A 17,289-nucleotide genomic window follows, 5' to 3' on the forward strand; every position below is an offset into this window, starting at 1 on the left:
AGCTGCTACTTCAAAAATACTGTTGCATCACTAGTTTGATGTCATACTGGTGGCTTAAAATTTACTTGATATCACTGGTGTTTTTCAAAGAAAATAGTAGCATGCAACTGTAAATACTGGGTCCTGTTTTCAGTACATTACTACTTTACTGTGCAGATTGCTACTAGCACTGTAGCAAACAGAAATTTTCAGGCCTTGAGTATAGACATTTAGATAATTTATACAAGAAGTGGCTAATGAGGTAAGTTTTCTATCTTCTTTTGAACTGACTGGGATTCCCAGTTTTTTGCTTTACGTTAGATGGAAACTTGTTGAATACTTTTGCGTATCTTCAGAAATTTTTCCAAGAGGGAACAAAATTCTGAAATAGCAAGGTTTTTTATGTTATTAATTCAGTGAGACAGGACACGTTTTGTGACTAAGCAACTACATTTTACAAGAAGTGCACAAACTTTATTATACCTCATGCAACTGATAGTTATCTAAAAGATTTTACAGTCTAAACTTTCAACCTCATATGATTAAATTCACCATATCCATGAGTTAAGAAACAAAGCTGTAGAATGTTTGCAGAACATGTATTTATAGTTGCACAATGTATGAAATGAAAATAAAAAATCTGGAACATAAAAAATTACAAGAACTGAGAAAACACAGTTGAATATAAAAAAATAACCAACATTAATACTCCCGAAAGCACAAATTTGAAAAAAAAGGCTCTCTAGGTGTTCTGCCTTCTACAACATTTTCTTTTCTTGCAAAACACATCTGATCATCTTAATGGTTTTATTACATCACTATCATGCTTCTTTTTGTACTGATAGGCTTACAGGACTGAAGTGAAGCAAAGTGTATTTTGATAACTATGCTTTTATGACTTGGAAACGTAAAGTGTAATCTAGGGCCTGTAACCGACTAGAGATATCTACAATAGGTTACAGTAAGAAGAGGAACTAACTCAGCTGCATATCCTGTATAGAATTTTAAAACGATTACATCAGAGCCTGGAGCTTTGTTCAATTTCAATGATTTCAGCTGTTTGTCAACACCACTGACACTAATTCTTATTTCATTCATCTTTGAAATTGGTGGAATTCTCCTGAATTTTCCTTTGTAAAGAGACATTTGAAAACAGAGTTAACACCTTCAGCTTTTGCTATTCTACTCTCAATTTCAGTTTCTGTCTCATTCACTATGAACTAGACACTCATTCTGGTGCCAGTGCATATCCATCTACATCTACCACTATTATGAAAAGCAAGGTTGCCACTCACCAAATAGTGGAGATGCTGAGTCACAGATAGGCACAACAAAAAGACTGTCACATATAAGCTTTTGGCCAACAAGGCCTTCATCAAAAATAGACTGAAGCACACAATTGCCAGAGCAGAGACCGCAGTCGTGTGTGGGAGTTGCATTTACACTCCTGGAAATGGAAAAAAGAACACATTGACACCGGTGTGTTAGACCCACCATACTTGCTCCGGACACTGCGAGAGGGCTGTACAAGCAATGATCACACGCACGGCACAGCGGACACACCAGGAACCGCGGTGTTGGCCGTCGAATGGCGCTAGCTGCGCAGCATTTGTGCACCGCCGCCGTCAGTGTCAGCCAGTTTGCCGTGGCATACGGAGCTCCATCGCAGTCTTTAACACTGGTAGCATGCCGCGACAGCGTGGACGTGAACCGTATGTGCAGTTGACGGACTTTGAGCGAGGGCGTATAGTGGGCATGGAGGAGGCCGGGTGGACGTACCGCCGAATTGCTCAACACGTGGGACGTGAGGTCTCCACAGTACATTGATGTTGTCGCCAGTGGTCGGCGGAAGGTGCACGTGCATGTCGACCTGGGACCGGACCACAGCGACGCAAGGATGCACGCCAAGACCGTAGGATCCTATGCAGTGCTGTAGGGGACCGCACCGCCACTTCCCAGCAAATTAGGGACACTGTTGCTCCTGAGGTATCGGCGAGGACCACTCGCAACCGTCTCCATGAAGCTGGGCTACGGTCCCGCACACCGTTAGGCCGTCTTCCGCTCACGCCCCAACATCGTGCAGCCCGCCTCCAGTGGTGTCGCGACAGGCGTGAATGGAGGGACGAATGGAGACGTGTCATCTTCAGCGATGAGAGTCGCTTCTGCCTTGGTGCCAATGATGGTCGTATGCGTGTTTGGCGCCGTGCAGGTGAGCACCACAATCAGGACTGCATATGACCGAGGCACATAGGGCCAACATCCGGCATCATGGTGTGGGGAGCGATCTCCTACACTGGCCGTACACCTCTGGTGATCGTCGAGGGGACACTGAATAGTGCACGGTATGTCCAAACCATCATCGAACACATCGTTCTACCATTCCTAGACCGGCAAGGGAACTTGCTGTTCCAACAGGACAATGCACGTCCGCATGTATCCCGTGCCACCCAACGTGCTCTAAAAGGTGTAAGTCAACTACCCTGGCCACCAAGATCTCCGGATCTGTCCCCCATTGAGCATGTTTGGGACTGGATGAAGCGTCGTCTCACGCGGTCTGCACGTCCAGCACGAACGCTGGTCCAACTGAGGTACCAGGTGGAAATGGCATGGCAAGCCGTTCCACAGGACTACATCCAGCATCTCTACGATCGTCTCCATAGGAGAACAGCAGCCTGCATTGCTGCGAAAGGTGGATATACACTGTACTAGTGGCGACATTGTACATGCTCTGTTGCCTGTCTCTATGTGCCTGTGGTTCTGTCAGTGTGATCATGTGATGTATCTAACCCCAGGAATGTGTCAATAAAGTTTCCCCTTCCTGGGACAATGAATTCACGGTGTTCTTATTACAATTTCCAGGAGTGTATGATGTAAATAAAATAGAAAGAAACTTCCACATGGGAAAAATATAATAAAAGCAAAGATTCCAAGACTTACCAAGCGGGAAAGCGCCGGCAGACAGGCACATGAACAAAACACACAAACACACACACAGAATTACTAGCTTTCGCAACCGATGGTTGCTTCTTCAGGAAGGAGAGGGAAAGACGAAAGGATGTGGGTTTTAAGGGAGAGGGTAAGGAGTCATTCCAATCCCGGGAGCGGAAAGACTTCCCTTAGGGGAAAAAAAGGACAGGTGTACACTCGCGCACACACACACACACACATATACATCCGCACATACACAGACACAAGCAGACATATTTAAAGGCAAAGAGTAAGGGCAGAGATGTCAGTCGAGGCGGAAGTACAGAGGCAAAGAAGTTGTTGAAAGACAGGTGAGGTATGAACGGCGTTCCTGAAGAAGCAACCATCGGTTGCGAAAGCTAGCAATTCTGTGTGTGTGTGTTTGTGTGTTTTGTTCATGTGCCTGTCTGCCGGCGCTTTCCCGCTTGGTAAGTCTTGGAATCTTTGTTTTTAATATATATATATATATATATATATATATATATATATATATATATATATATATATATATATATATATATCTGTGTGTGTGTGTGTGTGTGTGTGTGTGTGTGGCCTATTTATGATGAAACCCTTGCTGGCAGAAACTTTACTTGTGACAGTCTTTCTGTTGTGCCTGTCTGCGATTTAGCATTTCCATTACATGCTCAGTGGCAATTTTCCTTTTCATAATGTTGTTACATTCCACCCCAGATTTTACATCTACATTGACACAGATACTCCACAAGCCACCATACGGTGGATAGCAGAGGGTACCCTGCAGCAATACTTGTCATTTGCCTTCCTGTTCTACTTGCAAATAGAGCAAGGAAACAATTGCTGTCTATAGGCCTCCATATGAGCCCTAATTTCTCATATCATCGTCTTCATAGCCCTTACACACAATGCATGTTTGTGGTCTTTACATGTGACCAGGATTTCCTTGGATTTTGTGAAGGCATCACACACTGCTTTCTTGACAGCCAAAAATGTTTCATTCAGCATCTCTCTATATTTATAGCCCTGTCCCCTGCTTCCTCAGAAATGCTATCTCTCATGAACGAACAACAGAATCTCAGTAGCAGATTACTGTTCATGTGTCGAACAAGAAGACTAGTGATACAATTCAAGTTCTAATTTCATAATTTAATCAGATAGATAAGAAATCTGCTCAGCACGAGGCAGCAGGGGAACACACATAAAAATTATTACATAAGCAAGGTTTCATAGCCAATGGCTCCATCTTCCAACACAATGGTTGATGGGCAAGGAAGATGAGTTAAAGGAAAGGACTGCTGAGGTTTAGGAAAAGTCCTTCGGAACCCCAGATCAGGGAAACTTACTAGACGGAATGAGAAGCTTATGACATGCTTATGGTCTTTCCTACTCATCCTGACCAGTAAGTCTCACTTGGTCTGGAGTTCGGGGCGACTTTTCTCAACTTTACTCCTTTTCCTAAACCTCACCAGCTCTTTTCCTTCACCTCTCTTCCCTGTCTATCAACTATTCTGCTGCAAGAAAGAAATACTGGCACCAAAAGCTCCCACATGTAATATCTATTTTTTGTGGGTTCTCCTGTCACCACTTGCAAAAAATATTTTTTATTTATCCTGTTATATATATTTTCAAAAAAAATTTATTATTTTTTTTAATAAATTCTACTTTCAGTTTTACATGGTAGAGTTATTGCCATGTTCCTGAAGAATGCAGCCATCTGTACTTAATCTATTCCAATGTGTTTTACCATAGTGTGAAGTACAGTCATAGAGCAACAAATTATACTGTGTAGTTGTTCAGCTTGCACAATAGTGTGTTGGCCTAGGTTCTGTCCTAGGCTAATAAAAATAGATTGTCCCGGCCAATTTGACGGTGTTTTTGGTTGATTTTTCGAATTCATCTAGTTCAGTTCTTGGAAAAGGGATCAGGTTACACCTGCGTACAAGATACACAAGACGTGATCCACAAAACTGTCATCCAGTATACTTGACACTGTTTTGTTGTGGAATCTTAAAACATGTTCTGAACTCAAATATGATGAAGTTCCTTGCACAGAATGACCTCCTCAATGCCAACCAGCATGGTTTTCAAAAACATCAATTGTGTGAAGCCCAACTCACACTTTTCTCAAATAGCATACTGAAAACTGTGTATCAAGGCAACCAGGTGGGTGCAATGTTTCTTGATTTCCAAAAAGAATTTGCCTCAGAACTGCTCCTATGCTTAATGTCAAAAGTACAATCATATGGGGTATCAAGTGAAATTTGTTACTGGATTGAGGACTTTTTGGTATGGAGGACACAACATGTTATCATTTATTTATTTATTTATTTAGCCGTCTGTGGAAATTTTAAAATGTATGGATGTTGTCATCATCAGCTGTAGAAGTAACTTTCGATGTGCCCCAGGTGAGTGTGTTGGGGCCCTTGCTGTTCACGTTGTTTATTAACAATCTTGCAGAAAATATTAATAGTAAAATTAGTCTTCTTCCAAAAGATGTAGTTACCTATAACCAAGTTGTAAAGGGACACTCTCCTCTAACATCACCTTTATTGAACAGAAGTAATCAATATGAAAAATATTTTCGAATATTGTATAGGTTGATAATATCTCAGTTGTTTAACTAAAATAATTTCATATTATATTGTATATGATGTCATACATTTAAGGCTAAAACGTGTAAAAAGAAATTACTTTGTTACAAGTAACATGTACTAACTCTGTATGTACAGTTAAAAATACTCTTCTTTTGAAAACATTTGAAATTACAAAGTATTTGGTGCACTTACTATTCCTATTATGAATCACGCAATCTGACACTAATTACTAAATTTATTTCTGGATTTATTTACAATATAATGCTATAACTTGGTGAAGATTCTTCTTTTGTCAAGTAAGTTTGTAAACAGTTTTGTTTTGAAAACTCTTTGGAATATTGTTAATACCTCAGAATGCGGTAGTAGCAAGCATGCCTCTGAAGTGATCAGAAGTTTCTTTTATGGTTAGCAATAACAACGTAATTTGTGGTTATATAGAAGTGAAAATTGTAAAGACAGTGTGATATAGAAGAATGTGACATAACGAAAAAGGAAAAAAAAGAGAAATTTGGAGCAGGCTTACTTAAACATTATCATGTCATATGGAAACTAAAATGTCATAAATTTCAGTCTCATGAATCAACCCCCAGACGTAACATACTGGAGCCAATGACAAGAAAAGAAGATAAGTAAGAAAGTTTATTTGTAAATCTTACTCCTCTCAAAGCTCATGAAATTAGAATTAGATAGGAAATGAGAAGCTAAAAGTGGTAAATCAGTTTTCTGTTTGGGCAGCAAAAGAAATGATAATGGCTGAAGTAGAGAGGAAACATAATGCAGACTTGCTATAGCATGATAAAGATTTTTGAAAAATTGGAATTTGTTAGCCTCAATATAAATTTAAGAGTCAGTAGTATTTTGTGAAGGTAGTACCTGGGAGTGTGGCTGTACACTGAAATAAAATGTGGATGATAAGCAGTTCAGGTTTGAAAAGAATAGAAGCTTTTAAAATATGGGGCTGCTGAAGAATGCTGAATACTATATTGGTAGACCAAGCTAGTTGAGGAGATACTCAAAGAGATTGGTGAGAAAAGGAATCTATGGTACAACTTGAGTAAAAGAAGGTATTGGTTGGTAGCACACATATTGAGCTACCAAGGAAGCATCAGTTTGGTAGTGGAAGGTTGTGTGAGTGGTTAAAATTGTAGAGGGAGACCAGGAGATGAATACAATAAGCAGCTTGAAATTGTAGTATGTACAGTAGATATTAACGGATGAAGAGGCTTACACAGAATTAGACTAGTGTAAAGACTTGCATCAAAACAGTCTTCAGATGGAAGACCACAACAACAAAGTCTCATTTTTCTCTGCATTAGAAGTGAGTTTCACTGTCTCTAACTGATATAGCAGGATTTGATAAACATCCCCTGAGACATCTTTGTTTTCACAGCTTTTGTATATGCTGCTGTTTGGTGGTCAGTAAGTATATTGAACTCTTCTTTAAAATGTTGTTGCTGTTTATCTACACTTTGATGCTACATAAAAGTCAACTAAATACATTTCCTAGATAATGTTCAGTCATTACTAAAAACTCTACATTGACATTCTAAATATGTAAAATATACCTGGAAAAGCATTGGCCTATGAATTTAGAGAACAGCCATTGACATCGTTAATCTTGCTGTTGTAGTAGGTATATGTAGCCACAAGAGAGTAATTAAATTATTTTAACTATGTTTAGTTATATTTTTAATTATATTTGGTGTCTGCATCTCTGAAACACAATTAAGGTATGCTTATAAACTGATCACTTGTGTTGTGCTGTGGTGCATTCCTAGAAGTGCAATCGCTGTATGTAAGACACGCTCACACTCTTCTCGAGCACTGTGTGCCAAGTCTCCAGCACAGCATAGATCAAAGTGCTCATAGGTGGTGGAGAGGGGGGGGGGGGGGGGGGGCTGGGCACAGGAGATGCAGCAGTCATACTGCTGGAGTGGATGGAGCCAATGAGGATGCAAAGCCACGTGATTACGTCAGGCTGTCATGGCCCTGAAGGGGAATCATCTGGTGGACCTCCTGGAGTATGGAGCAGATCTTCTCTCAGTCATGGGTTGTTACTGTGATAGTGTTTAGAGGAGACAAACTTTTGCTACAGACATGGACACAAGTCATTACACTGAGTTATGTTTCATCTTGTTTTCAGAATAAATTTTCTAAGTTGTAATTAATTCTGACTTTCCATTTAGTAGTTTGTACCTGGGACACAACAACTTGTTGTTCTTATTTCATTAAAATTGGTATCTTTAGTTCAGAAAAGTCGAAAAAGATTCAATTAATAACTCTGCAACAATGTTTATTTCAACTTGTGTCTCCTACAATTACTGTCACGTGGAAATCAGTCCAGGGGCAGCAGTGCAGATGTAGTAAGTGAAGTGGCATTCAGCATTTTTTTTCCTTGCAACACTTTGAAAAATTTTATTTATCTACTATGAATGCTGGTTTTTACTCCAAACATATGTCCTTGTTTGTATGCATGAAAACTTACAACATTTCTATGCACCTGTGCTTTCCAAGACACAATACTTATGAAGTGAACTCCCTATTTCATATGTTGATGAGAAGAAATTTCCACCAGAAAGATGTTCAAATTGCTTAATGATGATAAGATCATTTTTACAGACCCTTGTATACTATTCTCCTTTATTTTGTCCATTTCTTCAATTACAGCAGCTGTCAAATAAAGTTTTTCTTGCTTAAAGCATATAAAAACACACCTGAGAAATAAAATTTTAGAAGAGAGACTTTTTTCTTTAGCAAATACTTCAATTCAGAAAGAATTTATGGCACAGTAAGTAAAAAAAAAAGCCATTCCTTGAAGGCACCACTGAGAAATTGATTTGGTGTATAAGGAATAGCTAAGTTCAATTATTAAGATATGTTTGTGTAAATATAGGTATATTTCTTTTTCCTTCTAATTCAGTTAACTTACTAGGCACGAGGCACTATGATACAGTTACGAGGTGTTATGAATAGAAATGGACGACTTTTTTTCAAAAAAAATTGTATCCTAAAAGAAATACAAATGTAATTAAGTAAGTAAAGTTCCATGTTCTGACCCCAGATGGGCCAACTGGTCCCAGCCAATTGTCATTCATCCTCTGCCAATGGCATCAGCAGGTGCGGTATGTAGGGGTATGTGCTTTGCACACCACTCTCCCAGTCATTGTCAGGTTTCTTCATCTACATCTACACTCTACTCCATAATTCAAGAAATGGCATGTGGCAGAGGGTACTTCTGGTACCACTAACTGTTCCCCCTTTGCTGTTCCACTTGCTGATGGTGCATGGGAAGAATGATTGTCGGTAATCCTCTGTATTGACTCTAATTTCTTCAATCTTTTCATCAGGGTCATTACATAGATGTAAGTGGGAGGAGGTAACATGTTCTCTGATTCTTCCCAGAACGTGCTCTGCAAACCTCTCTATGATTCACAACATCTCTTTTGTAACATCTATCAATGGAGTTTATTAAACATAACAGTAATGCTCTCATGCTGGCTAAACAATCCCATGCTGAAATGCATCACTCTTTCTTGGATCCTCTCTCTCTCTCTCTCTCTCTCTCTCTCTCTCTCTCTCTCTCTCTTCTATCAGTCCTATCTCCTAAAGGTCTCAGGCTGATGAAAAATTCTCAAGAAAGTGCCTTACTATCCACTTCCTCCATGGTTGAGTTACGTTTACTTAACATTCTTCCTATGAATCTCGAATGACCTTGAAACCACTACTAAATGGCCTCACTAGGCTGAGTGCATCCCATACCACTTTTCCCACAAAGGCAAAATCACTGGAAGTCTAGCATACAAAATTAAAGGAAATTTAAGCAGCTATTCGTATTGCCAAAAGCAGCAGCTGCAGTATAAGAAGATGGAAAGTCACTAAGAACTATGTAAGCTGAAGACATGAAAACCTAGGATTATGATGTCTGCAATGTGAAAGAAATAAAAATGTAACACAGAAAAGAAATTGAAACAAACTTTCCTTTCTGGAAATGAGGGTGATCTAGTAAGTGGTGATGTACTGCTCACTAGCATTGTATTGACTGATATCTGCCCCTGCTCAAATTATTGACTGGATTGCTTGTCACTGCCAGCCAAACAAGTTGTTATTTTGCCTTTCCTGATGGTTCAAATTGGAACTGTGTAATTCAGAGTTCTGCCAATTGCAAAGCTATAAATGTTACATGATTTTTGAGCACTTGGAAATTGAAACCTGCAGAAATTTACAGCCAGTAAAAGGAAATGTATGCTGGTAGAGTAATGAAGGAACAAAAAATGAGAAAATTTTGTTAAGCAATTGACAAAGATTGAACAAGTTTGCGTGATGGAACTGGACATCCAATGCTTGTCACCAACAATTCGAGGAATCAAGAGAACAACAAAATTGTGCAAGACTCACTTTTGAATAAAGCTCAAAGCTTTTCTGAGTGGGAAACATTTTGGAAGTGATACTAAGATGAAAAATGCAGTGTCTAAATGGCTTAATGGACTGATAGCAACTTACTGTGTGGTAGGGACTCCACAGCTTATGGACAGACAAGAAGAGATTTAAATAGTAGAGGTCATTTAAAATAAGAAGGGAAAAAACAGACAACAGAAGCATTACTTGCTACTGATGAACAAAATATCTTTGTAATAACAGAACATGGACTTGTTGTAAATGAAATACAGATGTACAATTTACAAGCTTATAATAGTGTGTCATTTTTTTCCACATTTCAACATAAAAGTGATGAGATAGACTGTATGTGGATAGTAATCAAAGTGAGTGTGTTCAGTGGCCATTTACAAACTGCACAAAAATTCATTTTGAAGCATCAGTACTTCAAACAAATTTGCAGGTGGTCAAGTGTCTTGTGATCGCAATTAGAGTTATACCACCCTCCAACTGCTTTGATTAAAGATTTCCTTGCAGAATTTTAAATACTATTTTACAAAGCCATTAATGAACTTCCTTTATGTAACAGCAGTTGCTGAGCTAAATATAAATACAATGAAATTGAGCAGTTGTTGAAAGTATTTGGATGATATTGTTAATACACATAACATGAAGCTGCAAGTAAATACCCAACAAGGAGCACTGAATCATCAGACTTGTTAATAGATAATATTTTACAAATGTACATTTAAACAAATTAATGAGACACATAATTAACACACTTATTCCAGATCTCCATGGTCAGATAATTGAACTACAAAATAATAAAACTGGAACTGGAAATATAGTTTGAGTGCAAATGCTGAAAAATGCTGAAACTCTCAACATATTGGAAATGTCACTTAGAGGACTGGAAATCTGCATATAACAATGAGGTTCATCTACATGTAAATCCATTCTCTGAAGACCACTATTAAATACGTCGCAGAGGGTATTTCTCATTCTACCACTTATTAATGGTTTTTCTCATTCCTTCATTTTCAGTTACATTTTTGTTTTCCATTTCCAGTTCCCATAGCCTTCTTGAACAAACAACAGTACCTTAATCTCAGCCATGTCCAATTTCACCAACCACACTTTTTGAATTACAATCTTCTTTTTTTTTGTTTGCAACTGGTCTGTACCTTTCTGAATGACAGTCTTCTTTTTTTTAATTTACAATGTCAGACTGCTACCATGTCAAGAATGTTTATTTACAAAAAAGTAAATGACATACATCGGTCTTGACACAGTGACCACATTAATACCACAGAACTAACTCAATAACTGTTGTATAGTAAAAAGATAATAATCACTGTTGAGATCCCTATTGACACAGCCAATATTATCAACATAAATCTACCATGTTCCAACAGGTTAACAAGAATCTGAATGTATTTTTGGTAACAATCGTGAACTATGTGACAAAATATGTAAACCAATGTGTAAACAATGTGTTAAATGTAAATAAAATAGAAAGAAACTTCCACAAGGGAAAAATATATCAAAAACAAAGATTCCAAGACTTACCAAGCGGGAAAGCGCCGGCAGACAGGCACATGAACAAAACACACAAACACACACACAGAATTACTAGCTTTCGCAACCGATGGTTGCTTCTTCAGGAAGGAGAGGGAAAGACGAAAGGATGTGGGTTTTAAGGGAGAGGGTAAGGAGTCATTCCAATCCCGGGAGCGAAAAGACTTCCCTTAGGGGAAAAAAAGGACAGGTGTACACTCGCACACACACACACACACACACACACACATATCCATCCGCACATACACAGGGATATGTGTGTGTGTGTGTGTGTGCGCGAGTGTACACCTGTCCTTTTTTTCCCCTAAGGGAAGTCTTTCCGCTCCCGGGATTGGAATGACTCCTTACCCTCTCCCTTAAAACCCACATCCTTTCGTCTTTCCCTCTCCTTCCTGAAGAAGCAACCATCGGTTGCGAAAGCTAGTAACTCTGTGTGTGTGTTTGTGTGTTTTGTTCATGTGCCTGTCTGCCGGCGCTTTCCCGCTTGGTAAGTCTTGGAATCTTTGTTTTTGATATATTTTTTCCAATGTGTTAAATGTTTAGATAACAATTTTAGTTAGATAAATTATCACTGTACTGCATTTTTGGTTAATTGTCTTTTCCCACACCTTGCAAAATTACATCACTGAGAAATGTACATGCAGAGAACATAGAGGACATATCTGCAAAAGTAATTAAACGCTGATCACAATATCCAGCAAAACATCTGGTAAACCTAGCAAGCTTGGTAACTGAGAAGCATCTGTCCCCCACATGTCTGAATTCAGTCAAAGTAGCATCAGTACATAGAGGTGGTTACATTGGGATCCTGGAAACTATAGATGTATAATGGTTATATCCACCTTATCAAAATTTTAGAAGCAGCTATTAAAAACAGAGTTATAAAACTCATAGAAAAATAAACATCCTGGATGAAGCACAGCACTGATTTAGGTAAGCAAAGTCCAGAAAAACAGCAGTAACAAGCTCGATGGTAAACAGAATCAGTACAGGCAAAAGTTTGTCGTTTATTTCAGGATATCTCAAAAGCCTAAGACTATGTGTGCCATACTATTCACTTAGATAATATGTATAGACGAGATGTTATCGGTATGAAGCTGGTCTAATGAAATCGTTTGTGGAAAACTGAGGGTAATGTGTAGACTTAAGATACAAAGTAAACAATAAAGTGAGAGCTTTTTAACCAAGTTTTAAGGTAGTAATGTACAGGATAGCACACATATCCATCCGCACATACACAGGGATATGTGTGTGTGTGTGTGTGTGTGCGCGAGTGTACACCTGTCCTTTTTTTCCCCTAAGGGAAGTCTTTCCGCTCCCGGGATTGGAATGACTCCTTACCCTCTCCCTTAAAACCCACATCCTTTCGTCTTTCCCTCTCCTTCCTGAAGAAGCAACCATCGGTTGCGAAAGCTAGTAACTCTGTGTGTGTGTTTGTGTGTTTTGTTCATGTGCCTGTCTGCCGGCGCTTTCCCGCTTGGTAAGTCTTGGAATCTTTGTTTTTGATATATTTTTTCCAATGTGTTAAATGTTTAGATAACAATTTTAGTTAGATAAATTATCACTGTACTGCATTTTTGGTTAATTGTCTTTTCCCACACCTTGCAAAATTACATCACTGAGAAATGTACATGCAGAGAACATAGAGGACATATCTGCAAAAGTAATTAAACGCTGATCACAATATCCAGCAAAACATCTGGTAAACCTAGCAAGCTTGGTAACTGAGAAGCATCTGTCCCCCACATGTCTGAATTCAGTCAAAGTAGCATCAGTACATAGAGGTGGTTACATTGGGATCCTGGAAACTATAGATGTATAATGGTTATATCCACCTTATCAAAATTTTAGAAGCAGCTATTAAAAACAGAGTTATAAAACTCATAGAAAAATAAACATCCTGGATGAAGCACAGCACTGATTTAGGTAAGCAAAGTCCAGAAAAACAGCAGTAACAAGCTCGATGGTAAACAGAATCAGTACAGGCAAAAGTTTGTCGTTTATTTCAGGATATCTCAAAAGCCTAAGACTATGTGTGCCATACTATTCACTTAGATAATATGTATAGACGAGATGTTATCGGTATGAAGCTGGTCTAATGAAATCGTTTGTGGAAAACTGAGGGTAATGTGTAGACTTAAGATACAAAGTAAACAATAAAGTGAGAGCTTTTTAACCAAGTTTTAAGGTAGTAATGTACAGGATAGCACACATATCCATCCGCACATACACAGGGATATGTGTGTGTGTGTGTGTGTGTGTGCGCGAGTGTACACCTGTCCTTTTTTTCCCCTAAGGGAAGTCTTTCCGCTCCCGGGATTGGAATGACTCCTTACCCTCTCCCTTAAAACCCACATCCTTTCGTCTTTCCCTCTCCTTCCTGAAGAAGCAACCATCGGTTGCGAAAGCTAGTAACTCTGTGTGTGTGTTTGTGTGTTTTGTTCATGTGCCTGTCTGCCGGCGCTTTCCCGCTTGGTAAGTCTTGGAATCTTTGTTTTTGATATATTTTTTCCAATGTGTTAAATGTTTAGATAACAATTTTAGTTAGATAAATTATCACTGTACTGCATTTTTGGTTAATTGTCTTTTCCCACACCTTGCAAAATTACATCACTGAGAAATGTACATGCAGAGAACATAGAGGACATATCTGCAAAAGTAATTAAACGCTGATCACAATATCCAGCAAAACATCTGGTAAACCTAGCAAGCTTGGTAACTGAGAAGCATCTGTCCCCCACATGTCTGAATTCAGTCAAAGTAGCATCAGTACATAGAGGTGGTTACATTGGGATCCTGGAAACTATAGATGTATAATGGTTATATCCACCTTATCAAAAATTTTAGAAGCAGCTATTAAAAACAGAGTTATAAAACTCATAGAAAAATAAACATCCTGGATGAAGCACAGCACTGATTTAGGTAAGCAAAGTCCAGAAAAACAGCAGTAACAAGCTCGATGGTAAACAGAATCAGTACAGGCAAAAGTTTGTCGTTTATTTCAGGATATCTCAAAAGCCTAAGACTATGTGTGCCATACTATTCACTTAGATAATATGTATAGACGAGATGTTATCGGTATGAAGCTGGTCTAATGAAATCGTTTGTGGAAAACTGAGGGTAATGTGTAGACTTAAGATACAAAGTAAACAATAAAGTGAGAGCTTTTTAACCAAGTTTTAAGGTAGTAATGTACAGGATAGCACTTGACTCAATACTCAGTCCATAATATCTCCACTTTATGTGAATTATTTGACAGAAACCATGAGAGAAGCTCACTGTAAGGTATAGTTTGTTAAATATTTTAGAAATAATAGCTATTACAGACACTGGAAAGGCAAACAAAAATTTAAATGTAAGCAATCCACTTGTACATAAAAAGAAAACAAACTTCTTGGAAATACTTGCAAAGAGAAGAAGAAATGAAAAGAAACTAAACATTGGACATTGCAGAAGTTGATATTAACTGACAATGGATGGATTTATGTCTTGGGAAAATCATATGCAAAAGACCTGCTCAAAAGTAAGCAGCAGTGTATTTTAAATGAAGAAAATGTCACACACAGTTGATATAGATGCACCGTCAAAGCTGTACTATTGCAGAACTCGTCCACATTTATTGTATAATATAGTAATACAGGAGAGTGGAGCAAAAGTGCATATCAACAAACTGCTGAAGCTGCAACAAAAGCAATCAGGTGTATTAGAAGACTGTCCTCTCAAAACTTACTCAAGAAATTTAAAATTTTAACAGTCCACTCTATGTATGTATATGTGACACTCATGTATATCCAAGTAAATTTATGTGTCAGTGTTAAACTTAGAACTGCACAATTACAAAACAACAATCAAAGATGATTATCACATCAACAGCAGCTGACTACAGATTACCACAGTTAAAAAATGTAAAAGCTCTACCAATCTTCAAAATGAAACTACGAGAATACATAAGAGAATACATGAACGCACCATGTTTATACAATGCCAAGGAATACATTGAGACTAATCCAAAACAACTAGAAAGAATTGTGGTAATAAGGCAAAATCCTATAACATGCTATATAGATGGTGCCAGGAAAAAACGCATGGAATTTTTCTTGTGTTTAATGGACAGTTAAGTGTTGGAGCAGAAGCTGAAATTTGATGCTGGTAACTAGCAAATTCGATTAGTAGCAAAGTTAAGTTATCTATCCATAAAATTAGGCAAAGTCCTGACAGACTTTCTCATTTACTTGCTGACTGTCTCAGCATCACCAAGCCCAAACCACTGAGGGTAGGAACTTGAAATTTGTGGTGGGTGCTGATCTTACACTGTAGGTATTGTTAAAGAAGAGAAATCTTGAAGTTCAACTCCTAGGTGGGTGAAAAAGGCGATGAAATATTTTTTTTTTTTTTTTCAAAATATAACACTAATAAGGCAATTTTGAAAACAGGTCTATGAAAACTGATATTTGGTTCCTTGATCAGAAATACAAAAACATGTGTTTCTGAATTTTTGGAAATTTAACTTCTATAGGAATGAAGTAATGGGTAAAATGTTTTGTGGGAAATAAATCCTTATTAAAAAAACTAATATGAAAAAAACATCTATGAAAATTGGTTTTTGAATTCTCAGTTAGACATAAAGGAATACTTGTTTCATGTTTTTGGAAATTCAACCAGTAACATTGAAATGTTTCATAAAACTATTTCATCATGAAAGCATTTTAAGGCAAAAATCTATAAATTTTTAATTTTGCTACTCTGTAGGAAATAAAAAATACATTTTTCACTGTTTTTGGAAATTCAACCCCTAAGCAGGTGAAACATTGTATGGCCATTTTAAAGAAAATATTTTGTTACATAAAAAAATTTCTGAAGCCATTTTTATGAAAGTTGGTACATAGCTTCTTGGTTGAATATTAAGAAATATGTGTCAGGGCATGATAGTTTCTGTGGAAATATCACTGCCAGAACTCAAAAGGTATGGTTGAGAAAAACGTTGGAACCCATCTATCAGTTACTTTTTGGCCAGAGATACATTCAGAAAAGACTAGGCTTCTAGGCCCTTACATAGTGTGAAACATTTAGAAGATGTTGCAGTTGTGAATAACATAAAGATTCAATTAAAGAGAAACAAAAATCTCTACAAACCATGCAGTCTACATGAGCAAAGCAGCAGGTAATAAGGTAGTTTATACATACAAGTGTATGAAAGACTACTGTAAAATAATATAAGTGCTGAAGTTGCAATTTACCCTGTACCTGTGAACTGTAAGTGTGCTCTGCTATATCCATTATCACACTAAACAGTGATCCAATGCTGAATTAAAAAATAAATTTTCAGAAGTGAGTATTAAGAGTGCACAGTAAATAAGACACTGCAGAGGTGAAACTCATACAGCTACTTTTGCAACACAACCTTTGTTTGTTGCCAGACCACATGGAGCACTGCAGATTTATCAGTCCATCATCTCATATATCACTAAGAATAATCGATTTTTAAAATATAATGTAAGTGAATAGATAACAAAGCTATTCTGCAAGTGGCAGCAAGACAAAACACGCATAAAGGTATTGAAATTTCCAAGATTTCTGTCCAACTGGCTTCTTCTTCTGGTACATGGGTTGGAGGGGAAGAAAAATAGTTCAAGGAAAAGGACTGGTGTGGTTTAGGAATTAGGGAGAATTGAGAAAAGTCACTTGAAACCCCAGATCAAGGCACACTTACTGGACAGGATGCAAACCCCAGTCTTTTCTTCTCATCCCATGTGGTTAATCTTCCCTGATTTGGGCTTCCGGCCAACTTTTCTGATCTCTCCACACTTCCTGAAATTCA

The sequence above is a fragment of the Schistocerca gregaria genome, chromosome 1, assembly GCF_023897955.1.
Source record: "Schistocerca gregaria isolate iqSchGreg1 chromosome 1, iqSchGreg1.2, whole genome shotgun sequence".
Taxonomy (NCBI): domain Eukaryota; kingdom Metazoa; phylum Arthropoda; class Insecta; order Orthoptera; family Acrididae; genus Schistocerca; species Schistocerca gregaria.